This window comes from Dama dama, chromosome 5, assembly GCF_033118175.1.
Source record: "Dama dama isolate Ldn47 chromosome 5, ASM3311817v1, whole genome shotgun sequence".
In the NCBI taxonomy this organism is placed as follows: domain Eukaryota; kingdom Metazoa; phylum Chordata; class Mammalia; order Artiodactyla; family Cervidae; genus Dama; species Dama dama.
In genome coordinates this window covers 81,157,166-81,173,339 of record NC_083685.1, presented here as the reverse complement: position 1 = coordinate 81,173,339, position 16,174 = coordinate 81,157,166, and the positions used below count along the sequence as shown (strand labels likewise).

General features: G+C 35.8%; 1 protein-coding gene and 1 pseudogene across 3 annotated transcripts in view; one reads left to right on the top strand and one right to left on the bottom strand.

Annotated features, from left to right (window-relative positions):
• The window catches only part of VMP1 (vacuole membrane protein 1), a 119,147-nt gene that overhangs the window by 37,236 nt on the left and 65,737 nt on the right, over positions 1 to 16,174 (bottom strand). The gene's annotated exons all lie outside the window — the stretch shown is intronic.
• LOC133056851 (small ribosomal subunit protein eS1-like) lies at positions 10,783 to 16,136 on the top strand (annotated as a pseudogene).

The window sequence follows — 16,174 nt, the reverse complement described above, 5'->3', positions numbered from 1 at the left end:
GATCACATTAAATTCTAAGATTTCCTTAAAAGCAACAGAAAATCCCTAACATGTTAAATGAATGCAATATTACTAGAGATAAATATGTATTTGGTTAACAGCTTATGTTAGTTTGAGCTGATCTATCACCATCAATGTGAGGTAACTGGTCAGCAGTTTTATAAATCAATGGCTTTTTAATATATTATATGTTAAAACTTCTGCTGAGTTAATGCTCTTCTTGGGTGTGACACTGAACTGGCTCCACAGTTCATATTAAAATTCACAGAGCAACTGCTTATTGTCTAATAATTTCTTGTTATAAGAGGAATTTGTGTTAAAATAAACTGCATTTGTGAAGTTCTTTTGGCATCTAAAAATGACTTGCTAATTTCTGTGTTCTATTCAAATATATTGTATCATGTTATTATTCTGTATTAACCAGAAACGGAGTTAAGACAGTAATAATGACTTAATATTTTAAGTTGTTTCAGCATCATGGACAATCATTCTGAAATATTAACTTGTTAAGATACTAATAACCATGTAATTAAGTATTTTCTACAATGAAATAATATTACATGTGGTAAACAACATAATTAATGGGTATAATTAATTATCATCTTCACAGAAATTAGAATGAAACACAACTCATAATTTTAGAATCTTTCTCCTCTTAAAAACAGAATAAAATGTTTGGTAACTGCAATTTCCTGTTATCAGGACTCTTTCTGAGCTCTTTCACATACAGATATGAATCATTAATTTATTAAATGCAAAGTGAACATTTCATTTCAGTGTTGACACCCTCAACAATATTATTAATGTAACTGATATGATTAAATATTGCATATTTGAATAGGTAGGTCTCCTTTAAATGAAGTATAATTTCAAAGGAGTCACATATTACCTATTTTGTTTTTGAATTATAATGGACTCACACAAACTAGCAATATGAAGATTGTTAGGAAATAAACTCTAGAATTATAAGAAGTAGGGGAATTAACTTGATGAAATAAAGTGATTGCAATAATGGAAACTAATTAATAATTTTAAATTCAGTACCTATAGGATGCTGTATTATAAAATACAACACATTTTCCCCAAAAAAGTGATCAGAAAAGAACGGTTCAACTACTTTCAAAAATGAAAGTTCCAATATCCAATTTTTTAAAAAAAAGATTTATTTACTTTTTTAAATTTTTGGTTGTCCTGAGTCTTCATTGCTGCACACAGGCTTTCTCCAGCTGCGCAGAGCAGGGCCTTCTCTTGTTTCGAAGCATGGGCACTAGATGTGTGGGCTTCAGTAGCTGGGGCTCATGGGCTCTACAGTGCGGGCTCAGTAGGCACATGGGCTTAGTTGCTCCGTGGCATGTGGCATCCTCCCAGACCAGGGATCGAACCCATGTCCCTGCACTGGCAGGCAGATTCTTAACCACTAGACCACTGGGGAAGCCCTCAATATCCAATTTATAGATTTTACATTATTAAGCCAGAGATGACAACGAGAATTTCTGTTTAAATTGGAAATTAGGGTAAAATTCTATAATCATGCAAACAGAATGTATCACATAAACACATTTCAAAAATGCAAAGAAACTTCATTCTAAAAATAATTTATGGAGATTTAGAAGTTTTAACAGGAGATTAGACAATAGGAGTTCTCATTCAAGATACCAACACAGAAGGCTCCTGAACTCATCTCCTCCCATGAACACACTGAACTGAACTCACAACTCCCATCTTCTTCCGGTAGAGTGAAAGGGTTGGCTCCCCACAAGCCCACATCTGATGCTCTAAGTTTTAAGAGTTCCACCTGATGGATGGGCCCCGCCAACATCTAGCTTTGAAAGTCAACAGGCTTTGTGTCCATGAGACCCACAAGGTTATAGTGAACTAAGAGATACCAAAGTAAAAAAGCAGTATTTATATACCTAAATGGAGAAATAGACACCAATACAATAATAGAAGGTGACTCTAATATTCCACTTTTACCAATGGATAGAGCATCCAAACTGAAAATCAATAAGGAAACATTGGAATTAAATGACATGTAAGACGAGCTGGACTTAATGGACATATTTACAGAATAGTCCATTCCAAAGCAGCAGAATATACATTGTCCTTCAGCACACATGGAACATTATCCAGGATAGATCATATATTAGAACATAAGGTAAGTATTAATAAATTTAAGAAGACTGAAATCATATCAGTATTCCCTTCTGGCCTCAATGGTATGAAAGGAAAAATCAATTTCAAGAAGAAAATTGGAAAATTCACAAATATGTGAAGATTTAACCACATGCTATTGAACAATCAATGGGTCAAGGTCCTTAAAAGTGAAATAAAAATATTGTCTTGACACAAAAAATTGGAAACACAAAATTTATGGGATGCAGCAAAAGCAATTTCAAGATAAAAACTGACAGTGATAAATTAATACATTAAGAAATAAGATCTCAAACATCTAACTTTATACCTGAAGGAATGAGAGCACATAGAACAAAGTCCAAAGTTAGAAGGGAGGAAATAAAGTCATAGTGGAAGTAAATAAAATACACTAGAAAAACAATAGAAAACTCAATGAAACTACAAGATTTTTTGAAAAGATAATAAATTAGACAAAAGTTTCATTAGATTCACCAAGAAAAAAAAGAGAGGACTTATAGAAATAAAAGAAAAAATGAAAAGAGGAGACACAGCTGATACCACATAAATACTAAGGATCATGAGACTACTATGAACAATGACATGCTGAAAAACTGAACAATCTATGGAGAAATGGATAAATTTCTAGAAACCTACAACTGACCAACACTGAATCATGAGGAAATAGAAAATGTGAACAGACTAATTACTAGTAAGGAGATTGAATTAGTAATCAAAAACCTCACAACAAAGTAAAGTCCAGCACCAGATGGTTTCACTGGTGAATTCTATCAAATATTTAAAGAACTAACACCAATCTTCTCAAATGCTTCCAAAAATCTGAAAAGGAGGAATCACTTCCAACTCCATTTCAAGAGACCAGCATTACCCCCAAATCAAAACCAGACAAGGACACTACAAATATAGAAAATTATAGGCCAATATCCCTGATGAACATAGATACAAAAATCCTTTAAAAATAGCAAACTGAATTCAACAACACATTAGAAGGGTTATTCACCATGATCAAATGGGATTTAGACGGCTTCCCTGGTGGCTCAGTGGCAAAGAATCTGCCTGCTAATGCGGGAGACACGGGTTCGATCCCTAGGTCAAAAGACCCCCTAGGGAAACAAATGGCAACCCACCCCAGTATATTTGCCTGAGAAATTCCATGGACAGAGGAGCCTGGAGGGCCACAGTTCATGGGGTTGCAAAAGAGTAGGACACGACTTAGTAACTAAACAACATCTGCAAATTGTGATGTACCACATGATCATCTCACAGCTGCAGAAAAGCATTTGACTAAATCCAACATCCATTCATCATACAAATTCTCAAAAACGGGGTAGAGAAGGAATCTAGTACGGCAAGGCGTCAGCTAATATAGTCTTGTGAAAAACTGAAAGCTTTTCCTCTAAATTCCGGAACAAGACAGGATGTCCACTCTTACCATTTTTATTCAAATGGAAAATGAAAAAATAAAGCCGTATCTGTTTGCAGATGATATATTATATACAGAAAACCCTAAATACTTCAGCAAAAAACTGTTAAAACTAATTAACTAATTCAATCAAGTTGGAGGATAAAAAAAAAAAATCAATATACAAACATCTATTGTGGGGACTTCCGTGGTGGCTCAGTGGTAAAGAATCTGCCTGCCAATGCAGGAGACACAGGTTTGATTCCTGATCTGGGAAGATCCCACCTGCCGTGGAGCAACTAAGCCAAGTGCCACAAATACTGAGTCTGTGCTCTAGACCCTGCGAGCCGCAGCTGCTGGGCCCACGGTGCTGCAACTCCTGCCTGTGCTCTGCAACAAGGGAAGCGCCTGCAATGAGAAGCCTGAGCACTGCAACTAGAGAACAGGTCCCAATCATGACAACTAGAAGAAAGAGAAAAGCCCGGGCAGCAAGAAAGACCCAGCACGGCCAAAGTTAGACAGAGAAATAAAGCTAGTGTGCTTCTATACACCAATAGTGAACTATCAGAAAAAGAAATTAAGAAAATATATGCATTTACAGTTACACCAAGAAAGAATTAAAAACCTAGGAATGTATTTAACCAAGGAAGTAGAAAACTTGCATACTGAGGAAAGAAATTAGAAAGACATGATACACTCAAGGATTGGAAAAATATTGTTAAAATGTCTAACCACTCAAAGCAATTGACAGAATCAATGCAATCCCAAATAAAATTCCAAAAGCATTTTTCACAGAAACAGAAACAATCTTCAAATTTGTATGGAATGACAGAAGATCCAGAATAGCCAAAGCAATCTTGGCAAAGATGAACAAAGCTGGAGCCATCATGTTTTCTGATTCCAAACTGTATTACAAAGCATGTGATATTGGCTTAAAAACTGACACATAGATCAATAGAAAAGCAGAGAGCCCAGAAATAAACCCTCATATATATGATCAATTATTTATGACAAAGGAGCCAAGCATATACAATGGGGAAAGAACAGTTGCTTCAATAAATGGAATTGGAAAAAAAAAAAGATAGCCACACACAAAAGAATCAAACTGGACCCCTATCTTACATCACATGCAAAAATCAATTCAAAATGGATTAAACACTAGACCAGATGATTTGAAACCATAAAACTCTTCCTAGAAGTAAACATAGCGGGTAAGCCCCCTGATTTTGGTCTTAGCAAAGATTTTTTTCCTCTTTCATCAGCAACAAGAAAAGTCAACCTACCGACTGGGAGAAAATATCTGCAAACTATGTACCTAATAAGGAGTTAATATCCAAAACGTATAAGGAACTCATACAATTCGACAGAAAAGAAAATCTAATTAAAAAATAGGTAGAGGATACGAACATATATTTTTCCAAAAAGAGACACATATGGCCCATAGGTACAGGAAAAGTTGTTCCACATCACTAATCACCAGGGAAATCAAAACCATAATGAGATAACATCTCACAACAGTTAGAATGGCTATCATAAAAGAGACAAGAGATAATGTGTTGGCAAAGATGTGGAGAAAAAGATGGTGACTGTTGGTATGAATGTAAATTGCTACAACCAGTATGAAAAAAAGTGAAAGTGAAGTCATGAAGTCGTGTCTGACTCTTCATGACCCCACGTACTGTAGCCTACGAGGCTCCTCTGTCCGTGGGATTTTCCTGGCAAGAATAATGGAGTGGGTTGCCATTTCCTTCTCCAGGAAATCTTCCCCACCCAGGGATTGAAGCTGGGTCTCCCACATTGTAGGCAGACACTTTACAGTCTGAGCCACCAACCAGTATGTAGGTAACAGAACAAATTAAAATTAAAACTACCATATGATCCAACAATTTCATTTCTGGGTTTTGATCCAAAAGAAACGAAATCACTATCTTGAAAAAAATATCTGCAACCCCCCGCACCGCCCCCAGTTTATGGCAGCATTATTACAATAGCCAAGACATGGAAACAACCTAGATGCCTTACTGATGGATGAATGGATAAAGAAAATGAGGGATATGATAGATAGACAGACATACACATTAATATTAGTCATAAAAAAGACAGTACTAAATTATTTCACTTATATGTGCAATCTAAATAAAGATCCTGACCTCACAGATACAGAAAACCAGGCTGGTGACTGCCAGACACAGAATAATGGAGGGTGGGTGAAATGAGCATACGTGGTCAAAAGGTACAAACTTCCAGTTAAAAGATAAATTAAGTTCTGGGGACTTATAGCATGGTGATTCTCGTTAATAGGACTGTATTATATATTTGAAAGTTATTAAGAGACTAGATCTTAAAAGTTTTTCAAAAGAAAAAACTTTCTGTAACAATATGTGGTAATGGATATTAATAAAACTTACTGTGGTAATAATTTTGCAGCATATACATGTTTCAGGTCATTATGCTGTACACCTAAAACTAACACAGTGTTAGATGTTAATTATATCTCAATTAAAAAAACATAAGAATTCAGCAGTTAAAAAGAAGGAAAAAGCAAAAAGGAACTAATGGTTCCTTAGACAGTTCTGAAGTGGGGCAAAAATCTGTAAATGACAAATACGAGAAATCTGTGTATTCCAATATGTAATGAATAAACATTTATCTTCTTCGTATCCCAGCCAGTAGATGAAATTTTTAGGAAGTTAAAAATAATGGTTATAGGGAGTTCCCTGGTAGTCCAGTGGCTAAGACTCTGAACTCCCAATGCAGGGGGCCCGGGTTTGATCCCTGGTCAGGGAACTGGATCCCACATGCTGCAACTAAGAGTTTGCATACTGCAGCTAAAGATCCTGCGTGCCGCAGTGAAGACCCAGCACAGCCAGATAAATCAATCAATAAAATGCTTTAAAAAAAATAATAATGGTTATAAAACAGTATTGGATTCTCTAACTAGAATTATCTATTGCTTGCCTCTGTCACTATCTAAAAATGTGATATGGCTTTCTTCTCTCTGACATGTTAAAAACAAAACTGAACATAAAGGCCATCTTTTCGCCTTCAAAAATGGGGGTATTGCATATAAAAATATAAACATAAAAATTTTGGTTTTTTTAATCAAAATCTATGAAGTCATATCTAAAAATGAATACAAAGAAGATCTGTGTATTTTTTGAAACAGTAAGAAACATTTATTTTGGCAACGGGCTAAATTTAGTAAGTACTAAAAACCTGATCCACATAGAAATCTGAAAATTCAGATATTTTTACTATTCATATTCATATGTTTCTATTATTTAATGAGGTTTTATGAGATTGCATACTGTGAAAACTTAGTGGGTCACAAATATCATCGTCTTATAATGAACAGAATAAAAATGTGAGATCAATACATGTGGTGTAAGTAAACTGCTGTTTAGTCACTAAGTCTGTTTCATTATTTCATTATTTCAGTTACACATGCATAGGCTCTAGGTACAATCAATGTCGTTTGTAATATGAACATGAACATGAGTTTTGGTAAACTCCGAGAGTTGGTAATGGCCAGGAAGTCCTGGCATGCTGCAGTCCATGGGGTCGCAAAGAGTCAGACACAACTGAGTGACTGGACTGAACTGAACTGAACTGAACAGATGATCCTAATGAATCTGTGGTAATCAGGAGCTTTGATAACACAAACATATTAAGGTTGAATAAATTCAAACACGAAAAGAGAAGAAAAGCTTTAAATGCTGAGTTTTGGGAAAAATACATATAGTTTTTATTACTCATACAGAATTTTAGAAGACAAAATTAGAATCTTTTTAAAAAACCAAAATTCTTATTTAAAAGCAATTAAATTCAACCCATTAGTGCTGGTAACTAAATATATATATATATATATCTCAAATATATATGAAATATATGCAACATCAAATGATAGAACACCAACTATGTTGTTTAGTTCTATCATTTATATATGTATATATAAATGTACATTATATATATAATTTATAAAATATGCATATATATACGTTTATATATATATATATATATACACACACACAGAGTATATGCATGCAGTGTAGTAAAGATGAGGACACTATTTAACCATTAATTCAACAAACGTTTAGTACATGCCAAACGCATGGAGCAACAGATACACGGAATTAAGCTGATAATCTGGATACTCACCAGGCTCACAGTCTAATGGGAGGAGAAAAACCAAAGAACGGGGTGGCAGGCAAGTTGTAATTTTAAATATGACAGCTGAAGAAGGACTGAGGTGAAAAGGTGATCTTTGATTAAAAACCTAACGGAGGTGAGGGAATCAGCCAGGCTAAGAATGTAGGGGAAGAAAGTTCCAGCAAGTTTTTTTCCCTTGAGAGATAGAGAAATAATCTAGTGTGTATATGGGGTGGTGGGTTGCAACTGGCAGAAATGCAGAAAGAAATGAAGACTCCGGAAGCCTACAATGGCTAGGAAAGCATGAAAAACAAAAAAAAGTGCTTAAACAGAATATATGAACACCAATTCTATGGACTTAATGCAGCAACAAATGATAGAGCACCAATTATGTCATTTCCAAACTTCCATTAGCCACAATTTCTTCATCTTTTCTGCAAAATGATGATAAATAATATCTATCACCATGATAATTTAGAGATAAAACTGATTATGGGACGAAACTGTTTACACTGATATTACTATCAAGGGAAAAAACCTGCATGCGTGTGCGCCAAGTCACTTCAGTCATGTCCAACTCTGTATGATTCTATGGACTGTAGCCTGCCAGGTTCCTCTGTCCATGGGATTCTCCAGGCAAGAATTCGGGACTGGGGTGCCATTTCTTCTCCTGAGGAATCTTCCTGACGTAGGGATCGAACCTGCGTCTTTTATGTCTCCTGTGCTGGCAGGCAGGTTCTTTACCCTGGCGCCACCTGTGTGTGCTCAGTCGCATCTGACTCTCTGTGGCCTGTGGACTGTAGCCTGCCAAGCTCCTCTGTCCAGGGGGATTCTCCAGGCAAGAATACTGGAGTGCATTGCCATGCCCTCCTTCAGGGGATCTTTCCAACCCAGGGATCGAACCCAGGTCTACCGCACTGCAGGCAGATTCTTTACCGTCTGAGCCACTAGGGAAGCCCCTGAGAAGCCCCCCAAAACCTGAGACTGGATGAAATAAAATATCTTGTCCAATTTCTTACTCAGAGACTATGTGAGCTCAGTTCAAGCACAACGTAACAAGTAAGGGAATAAGAGGCTTTCAATTAGTTTCTAATTTCAAAAAGAGAAGAGCAACATAGCAATATCAAGGAAGGAAGAGGGCTATAAAACAGGAAGGAGGGAAGGAAGGAAATGCATTAACTGAACTGAAAATCTATCAAATCTGCCCTGTACAACCAATTGGTTTACCAAATATTCCATGAAAAAAGGGTAATGTTAGATGAGGTTACTATTTATGAATACCAGTTCTTAAGCAACATAGTCTTGTCTCCAGAAAATAAGAGGAAATTTTTTAGTTATTTACACCTGTAATGGTCACCACAGGATTATTACTTATCTTAAAAGTAAAAGTGAAGTCGCTCAGTCATGTCCAACTCTTTGTGACCCCACGGACTGTAGCCTACCAGGCTCCTCCACCCATAGGATTTTCCAGGTAAGAGTACTGGAGTGGGTTGCCATTTCCTTCTCCAGGGGATCTTCCTGACCCAGGGATTGAACCTGGGTCTTCCGTGTGGCAGGCAGACCCTTTACCATCTGAGCCATCAGGGAAGCCCACTTATCCTAAAACTCACAAATAACTACTGGGTGGTCTAGGAGGAAGAAGAGATGAAAGAAGTAAGGAGGCTTTCTTAGGGGCTTACCCTCAGCATTTGTTAACATTTTCAGATAAAAAGTAGAGAACCTTTTTTGGAAGGTTCAGGTAACCATTCAGAGCTTTTTCCTTCCAGTCCTATCACTTCATGGCAAATAGAAGGGGAAAAAGTGGAAGCAGTGACAGATTTTATTATCCTAGGCTCCAAAATCACTGTAGATGGTGACTCTAGCCATGAAATTAAAAGATGCTTGCTCCTTGGAAGGAAAGCTATGACAAACCTAGCTAGCGTATTAAAAAGCAAAGACATCACTTTGCCAACAAAGGTCTGTATAGTCAAAGCTATGGTTTCGCAGTAGCCATGTATGGATATGAGAGTTGTACCATAAAGAAGGCTGAACGCCAAAGAACTGATGCTTTCAAATTGTGGTGCTGGAGAAGACTCTTCAGAGTCTTCAAAATCAAGCCAGTCAATCCTAAAGGAATCAACCCTGACTATTCACTGGAAGGATTGATGCTGAAGCTGAAGCTCCAATACTTTGTGTGAAGAGGTGACTCACTGGAAAAGATCCTGATGCTGGGAAAGACTGAAGGAAAAAGGAAAAGGGGGTGGCAGAGGATGAGATGGTTAGATGGCATCAGTGGACTCAATGGATATGAATTTGAGCAAACTCTGGGAGATAGTGAAGAACAGAGAAGACTGGCATACTGCAGTCCATGGCGTCGCAAAGAATCAGACCTGACTTAGTTACTGAACAACAACAACGTAGTCCAAGTTACTAGCAGTAAAACTGGCCAGTATCTGCTGCTTTCTTTTCCTCTCTCTATCCCTGCTTAGATTTCTGTTGAAAAGAAACTATATGGTGATTTTTAGGAAGGCAGGCAGGCAGGCAGGCATCCACTCCTATCAGTGCCTGCTGGCCTCTATTTGAAATAACAATGAACAGTCGCCCAAGAAGAACAACAGGGCTCTAGACATTCAGGGAAAATGTCTGAGTATGCAAGATTTATTAGAAATGACACATTACACAAGTAATGCATTTTTCTTTTCTTCTCTTTTTCCTGTCTGAAGCCAGTATCTCCTCATGTGATCTCCTCATGTCTCACCAGAAAGGGTATTTACCAAATCTTATTTGATGCTAGAGAGGGAAAAATCACCCTCTATTTTTAGCATTTATAATTGATTGTATTTTGGTTGCAAGTAACTAATAAATAACTTTTATTTCCAGATTCAAACTGGAATTTAAAAAACAAAAATCATATGACAATCTGCTGTGTATGTAAGAACAAGAATATGAGTCTGTGAATGAAAAAGAAAAAAGTAAAAATGGTTGAGATGAACTTAAACATGCAAAGCTATGAAAACCAGGTCAGTATAGAATTTACAAAGCTGTCAGGGCCAGGAAATTTAAAGACTGAAAACAAAGGATAAAGATAAATGGGATCATCACCATGATGAAAATGCAAACAGTAGGATTCTTTCCTAAGACAGAACCAATCATCCCACTAAACAAGTTTATAAATGGTCCTGGAAAAAGGAACAGAGCTTAAGTTCCCAACCTATAATTGAAATTAGAATTTTACGGTAGGAAGTGCCAAAATCATGGCAATAAATTTAAGGATCATGTAAACTTGAGGAGGAGGAAACATGGCAGGTAGGTTTCAAAGCAGACAACAGTAGGATAACATATTTACGGATTATTTACATACAAAATGATGGATTATGAAAGTTTTAAGTTATGAACAAAGGAAAGGGAACTGAGAGTGGTCTCCCAAGTAAATAGTTTATTAAAGTAAACAATTTATTTTAAAAATTAGCAAAATGCATTGCCAAACAGTTCTGCAGTTGTAGAAATCTGAAAATACACAAATATATTAACAGTAAAAAATCATGTGCAGCTCTGAAAACTTCATGTTAGAAAAGATATAAAAGAATTAGATAAAGATACCTCAGGGAATTAAAATGATCAAAGAGTTTTGGGGATATTAGATACAGAAAATAAACAATTATTTTCTCTAGAAAGGCTGAAAAGGTAACTGACATTTCTAAGTTATGAAAAAAGGATGAAAATCTACGAAAAGAGGAAAAGGGAACTGTTTTTTTAAAAAAAACTTACAATACTAGAATGAGGGTGGCACCCTTTATAACTTGAAAGAGGGAAATTTAAAACAAACTAACAGAAGCACAGACTTAAATAACAGCCTATAAACTTACTGATATCTTTACCTCAAGAAGTAGTAAAAATATAAGTTTTTGTAAGTTTTGATAAATTATTGGATGAAGACCCTTATCAGGGAATGTGGATAAGCAAGTCTATATAGTACATGCCTACTTTTGAGGGGAGAAATGAATTAATGACCATGCCCACTTCCACATAACTCTAGTTTAAGAGCAGGATAGTCATGTTGTTACATTATAAGGCCCAAGACAGAAAAATGGGAAGAACACTCTACCAAGAAAAATTTCCTTAAATACTCAGCAAGAGAGAACTACAGATCTATTATGATAAACCAAGAACCTTGACCAATTAGAAACAAAAACACCTTTTGAAATAGGAAATGGGCAGTCCATGTCTTGAATTGACTCTGATCTTAGGCCAGAATCCCTAGGAGCATTCAGCAGATACAACAGAGGGTGGGTTTCTATTTAGTGTATTACTGATTTGCAAACCCATGAGCAAAAGCACAATATACATGAAGTCCGTCGGTCCAAGTTTCAATGAAAGGGGCCTTTCTAAAGGCACTTTACAAAAGGTCTTTGAAATAGAAACCTGAATAAAAGCTTTAAATTAGTTTAACAAAGGTAACCTAACGCCTGTTCACTGCTTGTCCCCCCACCCCATATCTGTAAACAGGTGTGCAAATGAGAAGAACAAAGCAGACATATAAGAAAATTATATTTTTCTCCAGTGTTTAAAGCAAACTAACAAGAAAAATCTTAAACATTACTCATCGTACTTTGAAAATGACTGTGTTGGGATTCCCTGGTGGCTCAGTGGTAAAGAATCCACCTGCCAATGAAAATGACTGTGTTAACCTCTATTTTCATTTTTAAATAATCTAATTTCAATTAGAATTGCCTGATCTTACAACTGTTTCTCTTCGAGAATATAAACAATTTTAAACTTCCATTATTCTGTAGTAGTCTTTCCTGTGAGAAATAATTAGCTCAAAATTTTCTATCATGTTCTTTTCCCTAAATTGATTTTGTTACCAAAAAAGGGTAAGCAGAATAAAAATGATTTTTAGGAGGTTTAATTTAAATGTATTTATTAAATTTATCTTTAAAATAAAAGTCTGCCCAAAATGAAGTGATTAAATACAGAAATGAACGGGTAAAAACAAACGGATTTAGGAATGCACAATGAGCAGACATGTTTCCCAGTGGCCATTCATTCGGCAGTTTGTGTCAAACTGCAACTCTCTTTCCTGTTAATACCACTCGAAGAATGGGTTAAAGAAATAGAAGAGTCAGAAAAGCAAGAAAGATCAAAAGTCTGGGAGTGGAATGGAGAGAGAAGAATTCAAAATAAAGTGAAACCTTCCCAAGAAAGTAAATAAAATGAGGCATTAAGAATTCCACCATAACTATGCTACATGTGCTTAAAAACTACAACTACATAACTATTTTAAGTGCTACCTTTTCTTGTTGAACCAAATGTAAGTGACCTTTATGTACCAAAAGCTAACTGTGCTAGTAGTTGCAATATCCTGCAACAGAATCCTTCAAAAGAGACCACTTGGAATTGCTTAATCTTGATGGTACTTAGTGGTAAAATCATGAGCCAGTTCTGAAAGAAGATCTAGCAGGCCTGCCTTTTCATAAACTTAACGTTGTTGGGTGTGGTTGGTTGATTCTGAAAAGAGAAACTACAATAAGCCTTGGTAGCTTTGACACAGCCTTTAAATGATAAAATAAATGGGTTTAACATGTGTCTCTAATGTTTATTATGGTAAAGTTGATCAGTTTAACCCTTTGCAAACAAGCAAGGGATCTTGAAAGCAGGAAACTTTTCTGTGGAACTCCTGATGCAACACAAACCATAGCAGTTACTGCAAAGCTTAATGCAAACCCTCTAGAGTCCACGTTGACAAATTCTTTAACAAGCCCTGTGGTTACAGGGAAGCTGGTTTCACTCTGACTCACTCCTACTCAAACAGTTTACTGGAAATGAAGGGGAGGGGGAATTTTCAGAGAAGTCATGTGATGGCCAGACAAACCACAGCCAGTAAAGGTTCAACAGAGTCAAAAACAGGTCCCAGCAACAACCAACACCCCAAGTGTTCAACTGGCACAAAATTATATGAAAATGAGTCCTGTTGGGTTTCTGATCATCCACACCATGAAGTCTCTCATAAATCTCTGTATATATTATAAAAGAACAGATACTTTACAGAGGGAAAAACCAGCAGGCATTGACATGGTCTGTGCAACTACAAACACTTCATAGGAAAACGTGCTTAACAAAAAAACGGCATCAAAGGAATGTTAAGGCACTTCAGTGAGTGTGTAAATAATCATTATTAAATGCTTTCCCATTGTCTCTAACCTCAAATGATCAAACATATATTCTATCATTAGCAAAAAGAAGTAAAATTAAAAACCCTTTAATTATCACCTTGTGCTTTGAGAGGATGTTCACTGACTACACTATACTCAGTATCTTGTAATGACCTACAATGGAAAAGAATCTAAAAAAGTATATGTACACACACACACACACACACACACACACAACTAAATCACTTTGCTGTACACTGAAACACCGTAACTCAACTATACTTCAGTATAAAAAAAAGATATTACTCAGTATTTAAAAAAAGAATATTACAACTGATGAGCTTTTTTGGTTCTTAAGTTATGTGTTTTCACTAAATAAAATAATGTAAATAACCTGAAATTTCTGAATAGGATATAGATCTTAAGTCAAAAAAGGGTATTTTTAGCCTCAAATATATTTAATACACACTAGTAAAAGATATCAATATTTAAACTTAACTTGGGGACTTAGTTTCAATAAATCAGACTAAGTGTAAGTGGCAAGTATTAATTAATTTAAATACTGCTGTCTTAAACAGAAGCTAAGAAAAGCTTCTGTTTAAAATAAAATCAAATCCAGAAATTACAAAACAGCTTTTGAGGAACTACTTAATCTAAGGTAATGTAGACTCACGAATTATACCCAATAAAAAGACAAGCTAACCATGATAAATATGGAGGGGAATACTGTATTCTTTTAAAGATGAAGTTCTAAGAAATTTAAATTTCTTATTTCTAACTCAATTCTCAATTTTCTACAGTGTCAGGAGTAATAAGAAACGGTAACTTTCACAGTCAGCAACTTAATATCTTGAGAAAAAGAATCCAAGTAGCTAGGTCACTTGGACAGATGTCGTTTAGGAAAGCAAACTTGTTCAAACCTCATTCTTCTAAGTAAATATGAACAACATTCCCACCCTATTGTGTAAGTTTTAAACACAGAAATACCACAATCACCCCCATGTTCCCATTCCTCATTACTTCAATAACCCTGACAGACCTAACCTTTTAGGGTACATGAAGCAAGTAAGTTACTTTATCTTTTTCTAAAACTCTTTTATTCCAAATGTCTTTAATTTTTCTTTCCTTTGGTTATGCAGCTTATAGAATAAACAAGTCACCACAATAGCCTTCATTTTTTTCCCTAAAGCACAGAACTTTACAAGCTTTGTTTTACTAAATGTGAATTAAAAATTATGTCATTTAACTTAATGATGTCTACTATATCATCTTCAACTCTTGCTTTCTGATGAATTTTTTTTGGCTGCACCACAGACAAATTCATGACCCCCTGCGGTGGAAGTGTGGAATCTCTGGACCACCAGGGAAGTCCTCAGATAAAATTTTTTTTAAATGAAACATTCTTTAAATTCTATAGTGCTTTGTAATCAGATGATTATTAAACTCAAAGATGGAAAACAAATCTTTTTTATGTAAGAGGATTTCTGTGTTGAAAAATATTTTATATTTTATTCTGTGGTGGAGTAAGACTAAATGTTCCCCTTTGGCTGAGCAGCAACATGGCAGTCTGCAAGAACAAGCACCTTACAAAAGGTAGCAAAAAGGGAGACTAGAGGAAAAGTGGTTGATCCATGTTCTAAGAAAAACTGGAATAATGTCAAAGTACCAACTATGTCCAATATAAAAATATTGGAAAAAGTGGTCATGAGAACTCAAGGAACCAAAATTGCATTGGACAACAAGGGTCATGTTACTGAATTGAGCTTAGCTAATCTGCAGAATGATGAAGCTGCATTTAGAAAATTCAAGCTAATTACTGAGGATGTTTAGGGCAAAAATTGGTTAATTTTCATAGCACGGGTCCTGCTTGTGACAAAATGTGTCCCATGGTCAAAAAAAAAATGGGAGCCCATGAATAAAGTTCATGTTGATGTCAAGACTACCGATGGTAATGAGCTTCATCTATGCTTTGTTGGTTTTACTAAAAAGCACAAAAACCAGATTTGGAAAACCTCACACTCAGCACCGACGGATCTGCCAAAACCAGAGGATGACTTGCAAGAACTTGTCAATACTGACTCCAGACAGCTTTGGAAAAGACATGGAAAATGCTTGCCAATCTATTTATCTGCTCTATGATGTCTTTGTTAGAAAAGTAAAAATGCTTTTTTCCCAAGTTTGAATTGAGAAAACTCATGTGTCATGATGAAGGTAGTAATTTTGGAAAAGTGGCTGGGAAAGAGACAGGGGCTAAAGTTGAACAAGCTGATGGATATCAGTTACGAGTCTAGAAATCTGTATAAAATTCAGACTTGTAAGAGTGACAATAAAAAATCTTATT